Source organism: Ictidomys tridecemlineatus, unplaced genomic scaffold, assembly GCF_052094955.1.
Source record: "Ictidomys tridecemlineatus isolate mIctTri1 unplaced genomic scaffold, mIctTri1.hap1 Scaffold_623, whole genome shotgun sequence".
NCBI classification, from domain to species: domain Eukaryota; kingdom Metazoa; phylum Chordata; class Mammalia; order Rodentia; family Sciuridae; genus Ictidomys; species Ictidomys tridecemlineatus.
The window spans coordinates 100530-121388 of NW_027524288.1; positions in this window are offsets into that span (position 1 = coordinate 100530).

Consider the following 20859-nt stretch of genomic DNA (forward strand, 5'->3'; position numbering starts at 1 on the left):
GGTAGTGTTTCACTTAGGGTTAGAGTTAAGTTTAGGGTTTGTGTTAGGGTTATGGTTAGAGTTAGTGTTAGGTTGAGGTTTAAGTTTAGAGTGAGGCTTAAGGTTAGTGTTAGGGTTAGTGTCAGGGTTAGGGTTAGTTTTAGGGTTAGGATTAGGGTTATTGTTAGGGTTAGGGTTAGCGTTTTAGTTTAAGTTAGAGTTAGGGTTAGTGTTAGTGTTAGGGTTACAGTAAGGGTTATTGTTAGGGTTGCAGTTTGCTTTAGTGTTAATATTAGGGTTAGGATTACAGTTAGTACCAGGGTTATGGTTAGGGTTTGTGTAAGGGTTAAGTTTATTTTTAGGATTAGTGTTAGTTTTAGGGTTAGAATTAGGGTTTGTGATAGTGTTAGGGTTAGAGTTAGGGTTAGGATTAGGGTTAGGGTTAGGGTTAGGTTTAGGATTAGAGTTTGGGTTAGTGTTAGGGTTAGTGTTAGTGTTTGAGTTAAGTTTAGGGTTAGGTTTAGGGTAAGGTTTAGGCCAAATTTAGTGTTACTATTAAGGTTAGGTTAGGGTTAGTGTTAAGGTTAGGACTTATGTTATGGTTAATTTTAGGGTTAGGATTAGGATTAGGGTTAGGTTTAGTGTTAGGGATAGTGTTAGGGTAAGTGTTAGGGTTAGGGTGAGTGTTAGGGTAATGTTTAGGTTTAGGGTTATAATTAGAGTTAGGGTTAGTGTTAGGGTTAGGGTTAGGGTGAGTGTTAGGGTTATGGTTAGGGTTAGGGTTAGATTTAGGGTTAGTGTTAAGTTTAAGGTTAGGGTTAGGGTTAGGATTAGTTTTTGGGTTAGGGTTCATGTTAGGGTTAGGGTTATGGTTAGTTTTAGTGTTAAGGTTAGGGTTAGGGTTAGCGTTAGCATTTTGGTTTGGGTTATATTTAGTTTTAGTGTTATTGTTGGGGTTTGAATTAGGGTCATTATTAGGTTTAGAATTTGGATAAGGGTGAGGGTTAGAGTTATGGATCGGGGAAGGGTTAGGCTTAGGGTTAGGACAGGGATAGGCTTAGGTTAGGCTTAGGATAATTATTTGGGTAAGTGTTTGTGTTAGATTTAGGGTTTGGTTTAGGATTAAGTTTACATTAGTGTTAGGCTAATGGTGAGGTTAGGGTTAGGATTCAGTCTAAGCTTAGGTTTAGGGTTATTGGTAGTGTTAGGCTTAGGATTAGGCTTAGGGTTATGTTTAGGTAAGTGTTAGGTTTAGGGTTAGGGTTATGGTTAGGATCACGTTTAGGTTTAAGGTTAGAATTAGGGTAAGTCTTATGGTTAAATTTAGCATTAGAGTTAGTGTTAGTATTAGTGTCAGCATTAGGTTATCATTTGTGATAGGGTTATTATTAAGTTTAGGATTGTTTTATGGTTAGAGTTAGAAATAGTTTTATGGTTAGTATTAGGGTTAGAGTGAGACTTAGGGTTACTTTTAGGGTTACAGTTAGGGTTAGGGTTAGTGTTAGGTTTAGGGTTAGGGTTAGGGTTAGTAAAGTGTTAGGGTTGAGGTAAGTGTTAGTGTTTAGATTTCAGTTTGAATTAGTGTTAGGTTTAGAGTTAGGGGTAGGGTTAGGGTTATGTAAGGGTTAGTGTTAGGGTTAGTTTAGGATTAGGGTTATGGTTTGGGTTACAGTTTTATAGAGTTAGGTTTAAGGTTAAGATTAAAGTTACATTAGGGTTAGGGTTAGGGTTAGGGTTAGGTTTGGGGTTAAGATTTGTGTTAGGGTTAGTGTTAGTTTTAGGTTTAGGTTTAATGTTAGGGTTATGTTTAGGTTTAGGGTTAGTGTTACGGTTAGGGTGTTATTTTTATGGTTAGGTCTAGGTTTTGGGTTAGTGTTAGTGTTAGGGTTCGAATTAGGGTTAGGGTTAAGATTCTGGATAGTTTAGGGTTATATTTTGGGTTAGGTTTAGGGTTAGGGTTATGTGTTACCGTTAGGGTTAGGGTTAAGTTTAGGGTTAGTTTTAGGATTACGGTTAGGGTTATGATTAGGGTTAGTTTTTGGTTTAGAATTAGGGTTAGATTTAAGGTTCGGGTTATGTTTAGGGTTAGTTTTAAAGTTGGTTAGAATTAGGATTAGGGTTAGTGTTAGGGTTAGAGTTATGGTTTGTGTTAGGGTAAGTGTTATGTTTAGGGTTTGTGTTAGGGTTAAATTTAGATTTAGAATTTGGGTTATGGTTACTAAGAGGGTTAATGTGAGGCCTAGGTTTAGAGTTAGGGTTAGATTTAAGGTTAGAGTTAGGGTTAGTGTTAGTGTTAGGGTTAAGGTTAAGGTTAGGGTTTGGGTTAGTGCTAGGTTTAGGATTAGGTTTAGGGTTAGGGTTAGTGATAGTTTAGTGTTGGGGTTAGGGTTAGTGTTAGGATTAGGGTTATGGTTAGAGTCAGGTTTAGTGTTAGGTTTTTGGTTAAAGTAAAGAAATGGTTAGGGATAGTTTTATGTTAGTGTTAGTGCTATATTTTGGGTTAGGGTTTGTTTTAGGGTTATGGTTAGGTTTAGGGTTAGGGTTACTTTAGGCTTAGGGTTAGGGTTAGTTTTAGGGTTAGGATTAAGGTTAGGGTTAGGGTAATGTTAATTTTAGGGTTAGTGTTATGTAAATGGTTAAGGTTAGTGTAAGGTTTAGGGTTAGTGTTAGGGTTAGGGTTAGGCTTGGGGTTAGGGTTATGTTTAGGTTTAGTTTAGTTACAGTTAGGATTTGGATTAGGTTTAGTGTTAGGGTTAGAGTTAGGGTTAGGATTTGGTAAGGGTTAGGTTAAGGTTAGGGTTAGGGTGAGGGTTCGTGCTAATGTAAGGGTTAGGGTTATAGTTAGGTTTAGGTTTAGGGTTAGGGTTAAGGTTAGCGTGAGGTTTAGCATTATAGTTTTGGTTAGGGGTATAGTTAGGTTTTGGTTTAATGTTATGGTTTGGGTTAGGGTTAGTGTTAGGTATAGTGTTAGGGTCAGGGTTAGGGTGAGGGTTAGGGTTAGGGTTTGGGTTAGATTTATTGTTACAGTTACAATTAGGGTTGGGTTATGTTTAGGTAAGGTTTAGGTTCAGGGTAGGGGTACTGTTAGGATTAGGGTTAGGCCTAGGGTTAGGGTTAGGGTTAGTTGTGGGTTTAGTTTTACCCTTAGGGTTAGTGTTAAGGTTACAGTTAGGATTAGGGTTATAGTGAAGCTTAGGTTTAGGGTTAGGGTTATTTTTAGGGTTTCGGTAGAATTAGAGTAATAGTTAGGGTTAACATTACTATTATGTTTAGAGTTAGGTTTAGGTTTAGGTTTTCTGATAGGCTTAATGTTGGGGTAAGTGTTAGTGTTAACATTTGGGTTAGCGTTAGTGTTAGTTTAGAGTTAGGTTTAGGGTTACGGTAAGTTACGGGTTAGGGTTATACTATATTAACATCAAAGTAGACTTCAGGATAGGAGTTACTACCAGAGTAAATGGGACATCATCTCATTATAGTGGGGATTTTTCATATAATCTTAAGTGTGTGGATACTTCAAAGACAGAAGCTTGGAATACATAAACAGAAACTGCTAGAACTCTGAGAAGTTGATGAATACACAATTATTATTGACATCTTCATCTATTCTCTTAATAATTCATAGGATATGCACACTGAAGATGAATTAAGGACCTAGAAGATATCAATGACACTGTCAGCACAACGGAATGCATATTCTCTTGAAGGGTATGTGGAATTCATCAAGATTTTCTGGGCCATAAAGCAAATCTCAGCAGATTTAAAAGAATTTAATTCATACAAAGCATGTCCTTTAAACACAGTGAAATTAAAATGATAGCCAGCAAGAGTAATATATTATAAAAAAATCACTGGTTATTTGGGTTACCAAGATGAACAGCATATCAGAGGATCTTCTGGATGATTCATTGTGGACAAGAGTAGACATGGAAAAGGACATTTAGAGAAATTCATACTGTTATAAACATGTTGGATACATGCTGGATTTTTTTTTTCAGGGAAAAACATTTGCAATTAAATCACGCTATAATAGAATTGAAAAGTTTCACTACTGGGATTTTGAAAAAAAGGATAAATAGCCAGGCACGGTGTCACATGCCTATAATCCCAGTGGCTCGAAAGACTGAGGCAGGAAGATAGTGAATTCAAAGCTAGCCTCAGGAAATTATTCAGGCCCTGAGCAACTCAGTAAGACCCTATTTCTAAATAAAATACAAAAAAGGACTGGGGATGTGGCTCAGTGGTTAAGTGCCCCTGAATTCAATACCTGGTACCAAAAGAAAAAAAATGGATAAATAAATTATTGGGAAATAGGATAGTTGACTTAAAAATAGAAAGCACATTGATATTATTTTCATATTCTGTAATCATTTGACTTTAATTATAAGAGTATCACTTGGAAAAGTGAAATGGCAGTCTTTAGGCAATTAGTTGCATAACACATAACATTAGAGGAAAAATTTGGGTTTAATTGTGCAATAAGAATTAGAGGGAAAATATTAGTATTTTGTTTTAGTAATGAATAATATTAATCAAATTAGTAACATCTGTGTCTTTTAAATTTTTTGTTGTCTTTTTAGTTGTAGATGGACACAATACCTTTATTTTGTATTTTTTATGTGGTGCTGGGATTGAACCCAGTGCCTCATGCGTGCTCTACCACTGAGCCACAACCCCAGGCCAATATCAGTGTCTTATACTGAACATTTTCTTGACCCAGCACACATTTTTTTTGTGAGAGCAGGGGAAATACTGGAGATTAAACCCATAGGCACTCTACCATTGGGCTACATTATCACTTCTTTTTTTTATTATTTTGAGACTGAATATCGTGGCTTCAAACTTGAGATCTTTCTGCTTCAGCTTCCTGAGTAGCTGGCATTACAAGCATGCACTATGATTCCGAGCCTAGCACACATTTTCATATGAGTGTTTCCATAACCTATAAAGAAGATAGATGTGTAAGTGATATTACTCAGAGGGATTTATTGGGGGTATTTTGAGTAGACATTTTCTGATTTGTAATCAACACTGTCTACCACATTTTCTGTGACTAATATCCTCAATATTTTTCTCATTCTCTGTTCGTTACCTTTTCTTCTTTTAGGTTTTTTATTTTTTGCCTATACTGAGTTAACTAATTATATGTGTCACTATTTCTTCATTCAGAATACATTTCATGAGACTGTAACTTGTGATTGTTGTTCCAGTAAGGAAGAGATGGCAAGAACCAAAGCTAGAAATTCTTCAGATTGCTCCCAAGTGACAATAAAAATTAGCTATTCAAGTTACTATAAATACATAAATATTGGATAAAGTATATCAAAATATATGTGTGTGTATGAGTATATTTTAAAACATTGCCATTCTTAAAAAAACAGGATATTAATCCATAATATGCTGGGGAATGGGGATAGGAGGATTAAATGAAGTCTAGATAAGGCAAAGGGGAAAAGGGGAGGGAGGAGAAAGGAGGGGGATTAGGGGTTGGAAAGATGGTGGAATGTGATGCTTATCATTACCTTAAGTACATGTAAGACACAAAGGATGTGACTCTACTTTGGGTACAGAGATATGAAAAAGTGTGCTCTATATGGGTAGTATAAGTTGTAATGCATTCTGTTGTCATATACAACAAATCAAAATTTAAAATTAATTAAGAAAAAAAACAGCAATCTGTCCATAGGTGTTAGGAGCTAAAGGAGTAGAAAGGGATGCATACTGAACTGGGACTGGAAAGCAGGGTCATACAGAAATGGGTGTTGGAGCAACCTAAGGCAGTGAGCTAGTATTGAGTCCTTAGAATAAATGCTGGAATTTTTAAAGGGAAAGCTGAATAGGAAAAAATGTGCTCAGCAACCTAGAGAAATAACTTGGCCATTTGCTGCCTGGGACTCCAAAGAGTAAGAAACAAACAAGCCCCTCCACCCCCTGAAAATTAAAAAAAACAAAAAAAGAATTTTTAAAGGAGGAATGAGAAACTCAGCCCTGTGCCAGAGTCTCTGAAGAAGAAAACAAAATTGTTCTGAGAGAAAGCTTTCATTAAAAAGGTACAGAGAGCATGAGAAAGGGTTTATTATTTATAAGGTACTTATTATTTATTAGGTACTTTCGGAAATATCAGCAAATGCAGTCCCTATCTCATATGCCCACATGTGCAATACACACACTCACACACACACACACACACACACACACACACAGCACAGCAAGTACTGGAGTAAGTTATCTGAGTCCTCTCAGGAGCAGACTCCAAGGTGTGTAAGGGTAGCCAAACATCTGTGTTCCTCCCTGCTGCTTCTTACCCCTTTGTGTGATTGCAGCCCTGCCTCTTCTTGCTGGTCAGAGTCAGTTTCCTCTGCTATTATCGGACTCATTTTCATTTTCTGTCCCTTGGTAAAATGAGTCCAAGTGTCATGATGTCATCCAGAATTCACAGTTCAGTGGGACCCTTTTGCTTTTTTCCCTGACAAGAATGAGCCATGTTTGAGAACCACCAGTCTTCAAAATCCAGTAATGCTGGACTGGGAACGACAGAGTACCCTGGTGGGCAGTAATGGCAAGTGGAATCATTCCTGTTTCCACCCCTCAGCTCCTAAACCCATCTACACTTCTTGGGGACACAGTGCCATATTACTGCATCCATCCTTTCAGGGTGCCTTTTAGCTCATGTTTAGTGTGTCTTGAGGCAGCCCCCAGCTTTTATTGATCCAGTTTGCTTCTGGATGGTCTTAGGCCTTATATGAACATTGGCTCATACCGTGATGGTTTCTGTCAGCTTTCCATCACTGTAACAAATACCTGAGATAATCAACTTAAAAAGGAGAAAAAGTTTATTTTGGCTTATGGTTTTTTACTTTCAGTTCATGGTTGGCTGACCCATTGTTTTTGGGCCTGTTGTGAGGCTGCACATCATGGCAAGAGCATGTATTGGAAGAAATTGCTCACTTCATGACAGCCAGGAAACAAAAAGAAGGGGTTAGGTCCCAATGTTCTCTTCAAAGGCATGCCCTTGGTTACCAGACTTCTTCCACTAAGCCCTACTTCCTAAAGGTTTCACCACTACCCAATAGGTCTTTAGCATATGGGCCATTTTTGTTTAGTGGGGATTAATTTGTCCTATAGAAGTCTTTACACTAGTCAGACTCTCAAATTTTGACCCACCTGCCTTTTATAAAGTTTCCTATTTCCTACCTCATAGTCCCCTGGCCACATAACTAGGCTATTGGTCACTGCTCAGGCATCTATACATGTCTTCAGCTCCAGATACTTCTCTGTAGGACCAAACTGGATACATTAGTTACTCTCTACAGCACCCTACCTATTGTAAAGATTTTCCCTTATTGTCTCCAAGAATCTTTCTGAATGCTGCCTTACTAGTACCCAGTTGTTTTTGATAGGCACCGACATGGCAGTCTCACTCATCTGAAAACCAAGCTTGGACTTTTCTTGCTTTTCTGTCTAGATGTGTGGGGCCTATTCCACCCCTCTAGGTAGTAGAGGGGCACAGTAGCAGTACTCATGTGACTTACCTGTGGTCTCCATTTCTATTCTGTTTTGATCACAGATGTTCCATTTTCATGTCATTATAGATTTCTGTTGGTTTAAATTAATAACTTGACAGAACTCAGTTAATTATGAGGATCCTTGGATGCCTGTGTCCTTTGTATTCTGTGATCTCTGGGGTCCCAGTAATACAACTGTTTTTGTTGTTGTTGTTGTTGTTGTTGTTGTTTTCCCAATGGCCTGTAAATCTCTGGGAGGGTGGCAGAATCCCAGTGGCATCATGATTCTCCTGGTGGAGTTCACCACAAGTTCCATACTGTGTCTTTTCTCTCCTTTGCATCATACAGAATCTGCTGGATCATATAGCCCCCACCTGTCTGCCTGAACCTGCTATAGGGGCCACTCTCCAGGTCCCACTCAAATCTGACAGTTGTTATTTTGTTCAATGTGTGGGCCAGGGTAGTAATGCCAGATGTGTTGTCCCCAGAACAGATAATGGGCTTTCTTCTTGGTAGAATAGTGTACATGATGCAGCAATTTGCTTTTTGTTTAATAGGAAATATACCAACATGCTTCTGAGTACTTAGTCCCTCAAAAGGTTACTATAGTTGCCAGATCCTGAATCTTCATAGTGTTATTTGCACACCTCTGGAGCCATGTACCACCAAGGCTTCAGCATACCAGCCACCATGGGCTTGTCTCATCAACATTATATTAAAGATCTCTTTCTTTCTTACATAGCCCATCATTTCCCAAGCTGAGTTAAGCTGACATTTCTCCGTTGGTTATGAACATGACATACAGGAAGAAGAAATGTGAGTAGTGCCTGCAAGGGCACCTGTTGCCTTATAGGGGAGAAGCTTCTGCTGCATCTTGTAGCTCATTCAAGAGCAAGCCAAGAAAGTCTTGGAGGGGGTTGTAGGCAGGTGTTTGGATTTACTAGTGTCATGGGCATCCTTCTGGACGTCCTCATATTAGTCTCCAGGCTGACAGTTTTTCTCTACCAGGGCTCAGCCAGCATACACCTGCTTTGGCTTAGCATGCAAAATTTGCATCTTACTCTCACAGTTCATCTCTTTCTTCAACCCACAGTTCCCCATTGTATCTACCCTTCCAGTACAGGTCCCTAATAGGACTACTTTGTATCCACTAGGAATGCCCTATGGTTCTTACACTTAGCTTACAGTCTCTCATTATACTTATGCTGGGTATCAGTACATTTTTGCAGTTACTACTCAACCTTGCTGTATTTTAGGTCAAAACTCTGAAACTTCTGCAAACAAGTGTCTGCACTGTTGTACCTGCTAATGGTACATACTCCTTCCAGGTCACCAACAGTGCACTCTTCAGCAATTGACAGCAATTGAACCATGAAGTGTGCCATGGACTTTTTGGCCCCCATCCCTCAGTCAGGATAGCATCTTCTTACCTACAGTAATATGTGGGCAAGTCTTAAGTCCCCATCTTACCACCTACTTCCTCAGATTATTTCTTGGGTCATTTTTGTTTGTCTGGGTCAGAGAAACAAATGCCAAGATGGAATCACAGGTGAAAGGATTGGGTTCTTCTTAATCAAAAGAAAGAATTTAGAGTGGGGGCTGAGGAAGCTTAATTGAAAAGAAACACAATGCAAGCCTGTCCCTTGAAGGAAGAGGGGGGAACACTGAGCGGGAGCATTCTCTGCTAGTTTGCCATGAGATCTAAAAGGAGACTCCACAAAGCCATGGGAGTCCTTGTTTTTGTCTTTGCCATTTGCTCAGTTATTTCACTCTAATTTGTCACAGCAGACTAACTTTATCAATCTATTTCATGTTGTCTTAGAGATGTGTATTTTCACTTTTAAAGAAAGCAGCCAGACCATGCTGGACATTGTGGTTCCACTTCTAAATTCCCCGGGAAAGACCCTGGCCAAGTTTCAGATGTGTCTGGAATCTAGTTCACAGTTTTGTGAACCAGATTGTTTCTCACTAAATTGAGACATTTCTCAGAAAAGTGGGACAAACTTCAGATCTAATACTAATACCTTATGCAGACATAATAATCCTTAAACATTTTTTAGCAAACTTTGTTTTATTTTTATAGACTGACTTGGAATAACGATTTTGATGGGTCATAGTTCTAATAAAGGAATGGAGAGGCATGCTCAAGTGTTTATTGGTTAAAACTAGAATAGTTTATTGCATGTTTGTGTTTGTCTAAAACTGAAGTAGTGTCAGATTAAATTAAAGCTGTCTGGGGGAAAAATACATCTGTGTATGTAAAATACTCCAAGAGTATTTTTCACACTGAATGGGAAAAACATAAAAAGTATTGCTAGGTGATTGGAACTTTAAAAAGGATCTGCAAAACCCATTTTCTAAAATTATAGACAGGTGGCATGTCCCCTCACTGTTGTTGTTTGTGTTTGGCCATGTATGGGATCTCCAAATAAAGGTATAGTAAGAAATGGAAGCTGGGGTTATTCAAGGCTGAAATACTGAACAACAATAGGAAGAGTGCCCCAAGGGAAGGCCAAAAAGAAATATATATGTGTATGTGCTCATGGGTACTCCTGTACCAATGTCTACTGTTGGGCCGCTTATTTACTGTTTCTAGGAGTTGGTAACTCTGGGAGGGGCAGGCTCTCTCTTCAGTGTCAGCAAGACTGAGATATGAAAGTATCAGAGAAAAAAGAAGATAAAAGACATGGTTTCTACAACTATTAAGGGACTGAACTTTATCATTTGTGCCCCAATAATATCTTGAGCAAGTGTTTAGGTCAGCACTCATTGCAGCTCTACTAAGCATACTGTGAACCTGCCAGTACTGCCATATTGTTTAGTGAGCAGTCCAGTGGAATAGAGAAAGGCATGTCTTACAGGCAGAAATAAAAACCTTTGGAAGTGGTGAGGTGAGTATCACAGGACATGGACTTGTAGAGATGAATGACAGGAACAGACATTCCCTACTTGGGAATTAGCCTGAGGTAGGTCCCAAGTAAGCCAAAATGACTGGCATATTTGATATTGGGGAGCTACTCAGCTCAGGAGAAAATGGAGGAGAGTATTTATCTTGCTTTGGGGTTATGTTCTAGACATGTCAGTAGGACATCAGTGTGATTAATGTGTAAATCTCCAAATAGTTATAGGTATAAAAAATAGGAGTGGTAATTGGGGAGAAGCTGTACTGATACATTTTGGGTCAGTGCAGAGGTTTAAAAATAGGAGGAGGCAGCAGACATTTAATCCTGAATAAAGGCAGAATAAATGTGGAGGAGGAGAAAATTATACGCCAAACTCTCATGAACCCTTTTTGAAAAATTGTTTAGAGGATAAAGAACACCTGGGCCAGTCTCATAAACCAGTGCTATAAGCAGACTGTGACCAAGTTTATACTCTTGTCAGGCATCTGGTTCATTAGCTCATCTGCTTTGTCTTTAGAAGGTTTATGCTACCTCCTTTCATCTGGTGTCTGGCTCTCTATAGTTATACAGCAGTGTTTTATAGCATCACCTCAACATACAGCCACACACCAGTTGAACTGTGTCAAATCCAGGGAGCAGCTGACAAGCACAGTGTACTTATGCACTCCCATTTTTCTCCCTTGGTACACTTTTCCTTAGCTCTTTCCTAACTGGAAATTGCTGCATTCTCTCCCCCATAATGTTCGCTGTTATATACAGCTAAAATAAAGGAACGTTTTTCTTACTATTTTGGTACTTTGTTAAATGATTTTTCCTCTCAGTAAAAATTTTCCTAAAAGATATTAACATTTCTGAAGTCTTTGATTAGCTAAAATGAAGCAAATGTGAGAATGCTCCATTTCTGCTCGGCATACAATAATTCAAATTGTCTTATCAAATATTAGTGTTAACACAAAATACTTTGTCTTTAAAATGTTTCAAATGTTTAAAGCTGTCTAACAGCAGGTGTATTTCTAAGAATATTTTTAAATATTCTCTTATTTTTGGTAGAAAATATTGAGTATGGTTAGGTGTAGAGATGTTATATCTTTGTGAAGTTATACACATCATTTAGTATGTTGTCAGTGAATGTTTTCTTCTGTCTTTGCATTCTTGTTTTAGAGTCAGTAGCCATAACATTGAAAGTTAAGCTTAATTGGAGAGGATATACAAAATTCTTTCAAATGTTTAAGTTTTAAGCATGTACTTGTCTAGTATTTATTCTTATTGATTTTAAAAGTGGAAATTTAGCTGTCTGCATTTAAATAGTAATTAAGACTCTGCAACTCAATACTGACATTAATTTTAACATATTGGATTAGGTGAGCCCTAATCCAATATGACCTGTATCCTTATGAGAAGAGGAAATCAGAGCACAGATACATAAAAGGGAAGACCATTATCAAGACACAAGGAGAAAAATAACTATCTGCAAGCTGAGGAGAGAGGCCTCAGAAGAAACCAATGCTGGTGACGCCTTGATTTTGAGCATCTAGCCTCCAGAACTGTGAGAAATAAATTTCTGTTATTTAAGCAACTTAGCCTGTGGTACTAAGCTATAGCAACTCCAGCAAATTCGTACAAGCAAACTCAGCTGCTTTTGCCCCTTCCTTCTGCTGCCACCACCCACCATCCTTTCTTTGAGTATCTCTACATGGCTTGTGCTAATTCAAAATTTCTGCTGAGTAGAGTTGCCATAGCCTCCTTGTTCTCCTTTTGGGCAGAGTGCTCAATCCAACACTCTTTTAAGGTGCTGGATTGGGTTCTCCACCCTATTCCAACTCTGTAACCAGAATTCAGAAGTATGCCAATAATCACTGTTATCAGCCACCTACAGCTCTTTGCCTTGGTGCATGTGAAGCAAGTTTAGATTTGGCTCATCACCACCCTCACTTATTCAAGGTCAATTTTTTTTTTTTGGTACAAGATATAAATTAGTCTATAATGACAGTGAACTCAGGGCAAGGGACTGCAATGAGCTGGAGAAAACTTGGAGATTAAGAAAATGTTTTGCATTTTGAGTTTGATTGTGATTTTGTGGACCTATTTATCTTCTAAAAACTTATAAAATCATACCCTTTGCAATATAGACACTGTTTATTTATTAAATGAAACCTCAATAAAGTTGTTTTCCTAAGAACTTTTAAAAGTTGGTTTCTAAATATTTAACACCCTTAGGATTGACAAAGAATCCCAAAAGGCTTAGACCAAGACAGTTCTGAATGCTTTCCTAGCTCAGTCTGTGCCTTAAATGTGTGATTTCTCCACCTTGTAAACAATGGAGTCAGTAGGCAAGAGCTGGCTGGATGTGCTGGAAAATACCTGCACCACAGTGAGCAGGCAGAGTTAAATGAAGGTATTGAGCAATGCTGAAAGAGGAAGTCTCTGTTGATTCCCATGATTATTGCTGTACTGGTGATCTGACATCTCAAAGTCAGGAAGCAGAAGGACACACACTCTGGCCTGAGTATTACTCTTGTTCATCCATACCTTGCTCAGGAGCTATGTTATTTCAAAACTCAAATGCAAATATAGTTCAATTTATACTTTGGAGTGCAGGCTTTGATATCCTGCTGTCAGTGCAAGTATTGAATGAGGCAATGTTGATTACAACATCACCTGGAAGGAATTCTACTAGCATCTAGAAGGGACATATCCAGAATAAGCCCAAGGCCTATGTCATTTTTGTGCTTTACTGCACACTGAGGTAGGTGAGAATACATGGAACTACTGTATTGTTATTAACTTACAACAGTAGTTTAAAAGTACAGTCAGACTTTTTAGAAAATCAAGGCCAAAGTGTTTACCAGACACTCTTTTTGAATAACCTTTTATTAAGGTATAGCATACATACAGAAATGTGCACCAATTATAAAAGAACAGCTCAAAGAATTTTCACAAATGGCACACACTCAGGAGTTCTGTCAATCTGCTTTTAGTTCCTGTAACAAAATACCCGAGTCTATGTAATGTATATGAAAAAGAGGTTTATTTAACTGTTTTGGAGATAAGTAGTTTCGGAGGCTGAAAATCCAAGATTTGGCCTTTCATGGTGGATTGCACCACAATGGTGAAAACATGTACAGTTGCGATTGCACAACAAGACGGAAAATTCCAGAGTCAGATTTGCCCTTTTATACAGCTCACTCTGGGAAAACTCGCTCTATGAGATCGGCACTAATCCCTTCCAAGTGTGCAACTCCAATAACCTAATCGCCTTCTACGAGGCTCTGCCTCTTAAAGCTTCCACCATCTTTAACATCTTTCTGTTGGGACCAAGCTTCCCACACATGAACCCTTGAGGGACAAACCACATCCAGATCATAGCAGGTGAACACTCAAGTCAAGAGAGAATATTTCTAATACCCTAGAAGTCCTCTTGTGCCACCTCCCAGTCACAGTCTCTTTGTCCTCCAAAGATAGCAATTATCTAGACTTCTAACAGGAGAGAGAAAAGAGGGCAGGAGAAAGCCAGAGAGACTTAACTTCTGAGGCCCTTGCAATCTGCTCAGTTCAAAATGTCCAGCATGCCAAGGCAACTACTCCAGGGAATTGTGTTCTGAGCCCCAGACAGGGCTAAAGTGAATAGTGCTACCACAAACATCTCAGTACACCTTTATATGGATATTTGTCCAGGATTCTGTTGAGTATATATTTTGGCTTAAATATTTAGTTTTAGTAAATTCTGTCAAATAATTTTTTGAAAGAGCTGAGCAATGGTCAGTTCTACCATTTGTGTACAAGAGTTCTTGTTGCTTCTCGTCCTTGCCAGCATGGATGATTATCATCTTTGTACAGATGATAATTTGAACAGAAGACTTTGAACAGAAGACTTTGTAGAGCTCATACTTTGAGTATCCAAAGACTTATTTTTCATGGGCCTTGCCACAAGTTTTAAGTATGGAAAGTTATGGGTAGGAAATACTTGTGCGATAACACAGTCGACTCTTTCCCTTTGCTTTACCGTACGTTGAGCCTTTAATCTTACCATCCATTGTTTCACAGAACTGAGCCCTCTGTCTTCTCCTGTGATTGCATCAAGCAAGTCCAAGTTGCCTAAAGCAGAGGATGCAAGAAAGGAGGGCACACCAGTGTCCCCCGTGGGTATGGAAATCAAGAATGTTTTGAATGAGCCCTTCTGCCGAAAGTGTGTATGTCAGGCAATGGGTGGAGGCAAAGTTCTTGGATCAGAAATGGATGACCCCTTTCACTGGACTCTACACAATTGGTGCTCACTGACTTCTAGCACAACTGGAGGAACAGCTCAGGTGTTGGGAGTGCAGCGCACTGAAGAACTCCCATAGGTGTCAAGGAACATATGTGCCATCACATCTTTCCTCACTGTGCCTCTTTCTGGTGGCATCCATTCGCTTTCCTCTTTGATTTATGGCTATTGCAAAGAGTCTCAGGGTTGGAAACTTCACTGCTTGTGTTGATTCAACCTACGTTTCTGCCCCGGTTTAAGGTGGTACCATGCAGCCTTGAGGTTTTGAGGACCCCAAACCAGGAAATATGCACACAAACCCTAAAGGGCCCAAGGCTACCAAAGTTATTCCCAAAGTGAATCATGAGTGTCCAGCTCCTTCTTAATATGAGACCAAGCTATGGCTGGTTTTGTCACGTGCATGGCTAATTGACTCTGTGTCCCTTTTCCTTTTCAGGATCTCAGAGGTCTCCTTCCTTGAAGGTAATTGCACCTTGCGCTTCTCTTCCTATGACCTACACATTGCAGTAAATACACAGCATTTATTTGATATCATTTTCCCAAACCCATCCAGCCTCCCACTGGATTGAGATATTCTCCTGAAACTACAGACACAGAGATGAAGGGTGCCAGGAGGAAGGATGTCAAGACTATTACACCAGGTACATTTTGCACTAGGAGTTCTTTGGAAAGGCGTCTATGGACACACCTGAAATGGTGGCATTATGTGAAAACCTCTGAAAGGCTCCCATTCCTCATTCTTTGGTATCCCCCATTGGAAGGGGAGATTGGATACAGAAAAGGCCAATGTCAACGTGGGCATTCACGTTGGTACAAAATTGCAAATATAGTTCAATTTATACTTTGGAGTGCAGGCTTTGATATCCTGCTGTCAGTGCAAGTATTGAATGAGGCAATGTTGATTACAACATCACCTGGAAGGAATTCTACTAGCATCTAGAAGGGACATATCCAGAATAAGCCCAAGGCCTATGTCATTTTTGTGCTTTACTGCACACTGAGGTAGGTGAGAATACATGGAACTACTGTATTGTTATTAACTTACAACAGTAGTTTAAAAGTACAGTCAGACTTTTTAGAAAATCAAGGCCAAAGTGTTTACCAGACACTCTTTTTGAATAACCTTTTATTAAGGTATAGCATACATACAGAAATGTGCACCAATTATAAAAGAACAGCTCAAAGAATTTTCACAAATGGCACACACTCAGGAGTTCTGTCAATCTGCTTTTAGTTCCTGTAACAAAATACCCGAGTCTATGTAATGTATATGAAAAAGAGGTTTATTTAACTGTTTTGGAGATAAGTAGTTTCGGAGGCTGAAAATCCAAGATTTGGCCTTTCATGGTGGATTGCACCACAATGGTGAAAACATGTACAGTTGCGATTGCACAACAAGACGGAAAATTCCAGAGTCAGATTTGCCCTTTTATACAGCTCACTCTGGGAAAACTCGCTCTATGAGATCGGCACTAATCCCTTCCAAGTGTGCAACTCCAATAACCTAATCGCCTTCTACGAGGCTCTGCCTCTTAAAGCTTCCACCATCTTTAACATCTTTCTGTTGGGACCAAGCTTCCCACACATGAACCCTTGAGGGACAAACCACATCCAGATCATAGCAGGTGAACACTCAAGTCAAGAGAGAATATTTCTAATACCCTAGAAGTCCTCTTGTGCCACCTCCCAGTCACAGTCTCTTTGTCCTCCAAAGATAGCAATTATCTAGACTTCTAACAGGAGAGAGAAAAGAGGGCAGGAGAAAGCCAGAGAGACTTAACTTCTGAGGCCCTTGCAATCTGCTCAGTTCAAAATGTCCAGCATGCCAAGGCAACTACTCCAGGGAATTGTGTTCTGAGCCCCAGACAGGGCTAAAGTGAATAGTGCTACCACAAACATCTCAGTACACCTTTATATGGATATTTGTCCAGGATTCTGTTGAGTATATATTTTGGCTTAAATATTTAGTTTTAGTAAATTCTGTCAAATAATTTTTTGAAAGAGCTGAGCAATGGTCAGTTCTACCATTTGTGTACAAGAGTTCTTGTTGCTTCTCGTCCTTGCCAGCATTGATGATTATCATCTTTGTACAGATGATAATTTGAACAGAAGACTTTGAACAGAAGACTTTGTAGAGCTCATACTTTGAGTATCCAAAGACTTATTTTTCATGGGCCTTGCCACAAGTTTTAAGTATGGAAAGTTATGGGTAGGAAATACTTGTGCGATAACACAGTCGACTCTTTCCCTTTGCTTTACCGTACGTTGAGCCTTTAATCTTACCATCCATTGTTTCACAGAACTGAGCCCTCTGTCTTCTCCTGTGATTGCATCAAGCAAGTCCAAGTTGCCTAAAGCAGAGGATGCAAGAAAGGAGGGCACACCAGTGTCCCCCGTGGGTATGGAAATCAAGAATGTTTTGAATGAGCCCTTCTGCCGAAAGTGTGTATGTCAGGCAATGGGTGGAGGCAAAGTTCTTGGATCAGAAATGGATGACCCCTTTCACTGGACTCTACACAATTGGTGCTCACTGACTTCTAGCACAACTGGAGGAACAGCTCAGGTGTTGGGAGTGCAGCGCACTGAAGAACTCCCATAGGTGTCAAGGAACATATGTGCCATCACATCTTTCCTCACTGTGCCTCTTTCTGGTGGCATCCATTCGCTTTCCTCTTTGATTTATGGCTATTGCAAAGAGTCTCAGGGTTGGAAACTTCACTGCTTGTGTTGATTCAACCTACGTTTCTGCCCCGGTTTAAGGTGGTACCATGCAGCCTTGAGGTTTTGAGGACCCCAAACCAGGAAATATGCACACAAACCCTAAAGGGCCCAAGGCTACCAAAGTTATTCCCAAAGTGAATCATGAGTGTCCAGCTCCTTCTTAATATGAGACCAAGCTATGGCTGGTTTTGTCACGTGCATGGCTAATTGACTCTGTGTCCCTTTTCCTTTTCAGGATCTCAGAGGTCTCCTTCCTTGAAGGTAATTGCACCTTGCGCTTCTCTTCCTATGACCTACACATTGCAGTAAATACACAGCATTTATTTGATATCATTTTCCCAAACCCATCCAGCCTCCCACTGGATTGAGACATTCTCGTGAAACTACAGACATAGAGATGGAGGGTGCCAGGAGGAAGGATGTCAAGACTATTACACCAGGTACATTTTGCACTAGGAGTTCTTTGGAAAGGCGTCTATGGACACACCTGAAATGGTGGCATTATGTGAAAACCTCTGAAAGGCTCCCATTCCTCATTCTTTGGTATCCCCCATTGGAAGGGGAGATTGGATACAGAAAAGGCCAATGTCAACGTGGGCATTCACGTTGGTACAAAATTGCCTTTATCAACGTGAGAAAAATACCATTCAAGGCAAGCATTAACTCGGTTGTGTGTAAACCCCAAGATCCACCACTGGATTTCGGGATTTATAATCATGAATGAGGAAGCTTAGGCTAACGTGCTGCAGAGTTTCCAGATGTGCAGTGGACAGCTAGGCGGGAGTGTCGGGCTCCTGAGAGACTTGAGGTCCATATTGGACTTGGACACAAAAATAGATGATGAGCCAGTGAGACATATGAAGAAGACACGTAAAAACAATCAGATTGCTTGCTACCACGACACCCAGTGTACTCTCTGATGGCTCACACCCATATTGTGCTCTATGCACGGATTTACTCCGTCAGTGACCTTTTCCTTCTGTGTGCTTTATTCTGCACTCACTTAATATGTTACATCACTATATGTTTCCCCTCCCCTCTTTCCAAAAAGAAATATTGTATTATTGGGTCATAGGCAATCACTTCCTCGCATGGTCTCTGAGGCTGCCCATCCAAAGTTCTTCCTTCAAGTCACTGATGCCATCGATCCTATTCCTATTCATGCCTGTAATACTCATTTTTAAGGGAGGGAATAGAACCCAGGACCTTGACATGCGAAGCAGTTTCTCTACCACTGAGCCTGAATGCCAGCTCAGGACATCACTCGCCAAACATGAAGAACACTTTCCTCAGTGTAGGCAGCTCAGCAGCACAGAAACCAGATGGTGAACACAAAAACCTGAATCCTGTCCTCTAGTTCATGTCCCATCTGATTGCATATGTTCTATAGACTTGTGAAGTGATCTCCTGTTCTTGGGACACAGATTTTTAGTTGAATTCACTTAAGAAGCTCATTGTTCCCTCGCACTGACGACTTGCTACTTGGTGTCCTCTACATGTCTGCATCCCTCCCCCCAGTCCAGGTGTGCATGGATATTCTATTGGGCGGTTGCCTTCTACACATTCGCCACCAATTTCACACAGGCCCCTCACATTCCATGTACCCAGGGGATGTGTCATGTTGTTCTCCCTACACTGCACATATGAGGCATGAACCTGGGTGTACCCATGTTGCCTTTATGCACTGATGTTTTATGCACGTGATGGTCCCAGTGTTGTCAAGTCAACTAGAAACCTTTCAGAGTGTAAATTGGGCCTCTCTCAGTGTATGCATCCCTGTCCCCTCTCCTTTCGGTCACTTGACATGACTCTAACTGTATTGGTTTTGAACCATGCAGATGCCATTGAATCATGGTCTGTTTCTCTCCCTTGCAAATCCCTTCCTTGCTGTCACCATTTCCTGCTAAGGCCAATGTCTCGGCTTGGCACCAGAATCACGAGGCACTCACAGCTTTGTAGGTTCAAACAGCAATTCTTTATTCCAGCTCTCACACCGCCTCCACACAGGTTCAGGGGCAAACGCGTTCTGCCGTCTACCCGCACAATTCACCTACTCCACGAGGCTCTCTCCAAATCCCATTTTAATCTCACGAGAACTCAATGGGAACAAGCAGCAGGAACACCCTAATCCCAGCAATAATCTTCAACTTCCAACTTCCTTAAAACCCATTATCTTAAACTGGCAATGCCTTAAACTCAAGGAGCCGGTTACTTCCTCAAACCTGATCAGCTCTAAACCCGGATCTGCCTTGGTCCTTGAGCAAGGTCACCTTATTAAAGCATGCATGCAATGTCCCATCGAATGTCCTCTAAGCAGCATGGGGTACGCTTGGCAAGGAAATTTCAATGCGTCATACCTACTTGGTAATGGCCCTCAGCATCTCCCCCCTTCTGATTAATTAAACAACAAGCAATGTGGCTTAGGATCGTGCCTGGTAGGTTGTCCAATTCAACATGTGGTTCTTACCCGTCATGGGAGAACTGACCTTTACACGTCAATTTCCTGTCTTAGGTTGAATCCACTGCAATCAGATCAACCCGTCGCTGACTACCGGTCCAGCATTCAGCCATGCTTGTGGATAGGCCTAAGCACCAGTGGGGGGGTGAGGTTCTTGCCTCACCTCTGTTGGCCCCCAAACTTAACCTTGGTGCCAGTGGGGGGGTGAGGTTCTTGCCTCACCTCTGTTGGCCCCCAAATTTTAGACCATCACTAGTAGAAGGGAGGAAGATACAGAAATGCCACGTCACCAAGCCAATTGACGGCTCCTTTGGAAAAATTGCATCACTGGTGACACCATCAGCAAAGATGCCAGCATTACCACAATTAACATGGGGTGCGCTGGCAAGGAAATTGCATCACTGGTGACACCATCAGCAAAAATATGCCAGCAGTACCACAATTCGCTGCACCAGACGATAGTTCAAAATGCATGCAACTGATATATAGTCCAGGCAGGTTCTGCAGGCAGTTCAAAGTGGAAGAGTCTATCAATATGTCCATTTCCTCCCAAAGTAAATCAAGTCCTTGATTGAGCATTACTTGTTGAGTTATATTCATTGATGCATCAGTTTATACAGTTTACTGTGGTAGCTATCATAGAAGCTGTAGTTTGGTTTTCTTAGTCTTCACCGGCACTGGGATGGAGATGGGAATTCTGGCAATGATGTTAAAGAGACATTATCCTGAACAGAATTATTAAATATAATGAAAAGGAAAAGTGAAAGTAAACAAACAGATCTGTTAATCACCTTTAAAAACAATAGTAAGCAAACAGATCTATTAACCACCTTTGAAAACAATCATTAACAGCTGTTTACCTAATTAGATTAAACCACTTAAATCACGTGAATAAAAAAAAAAATTCGGATCCATTTTTTCATGAGCGCTCCTCATATAAAAATATGGACATACACACATACTGACATGCAACACAAAACAGGGCACACATAACATACAACATATAAGACAATAATAACGGCCTTGTAGCTT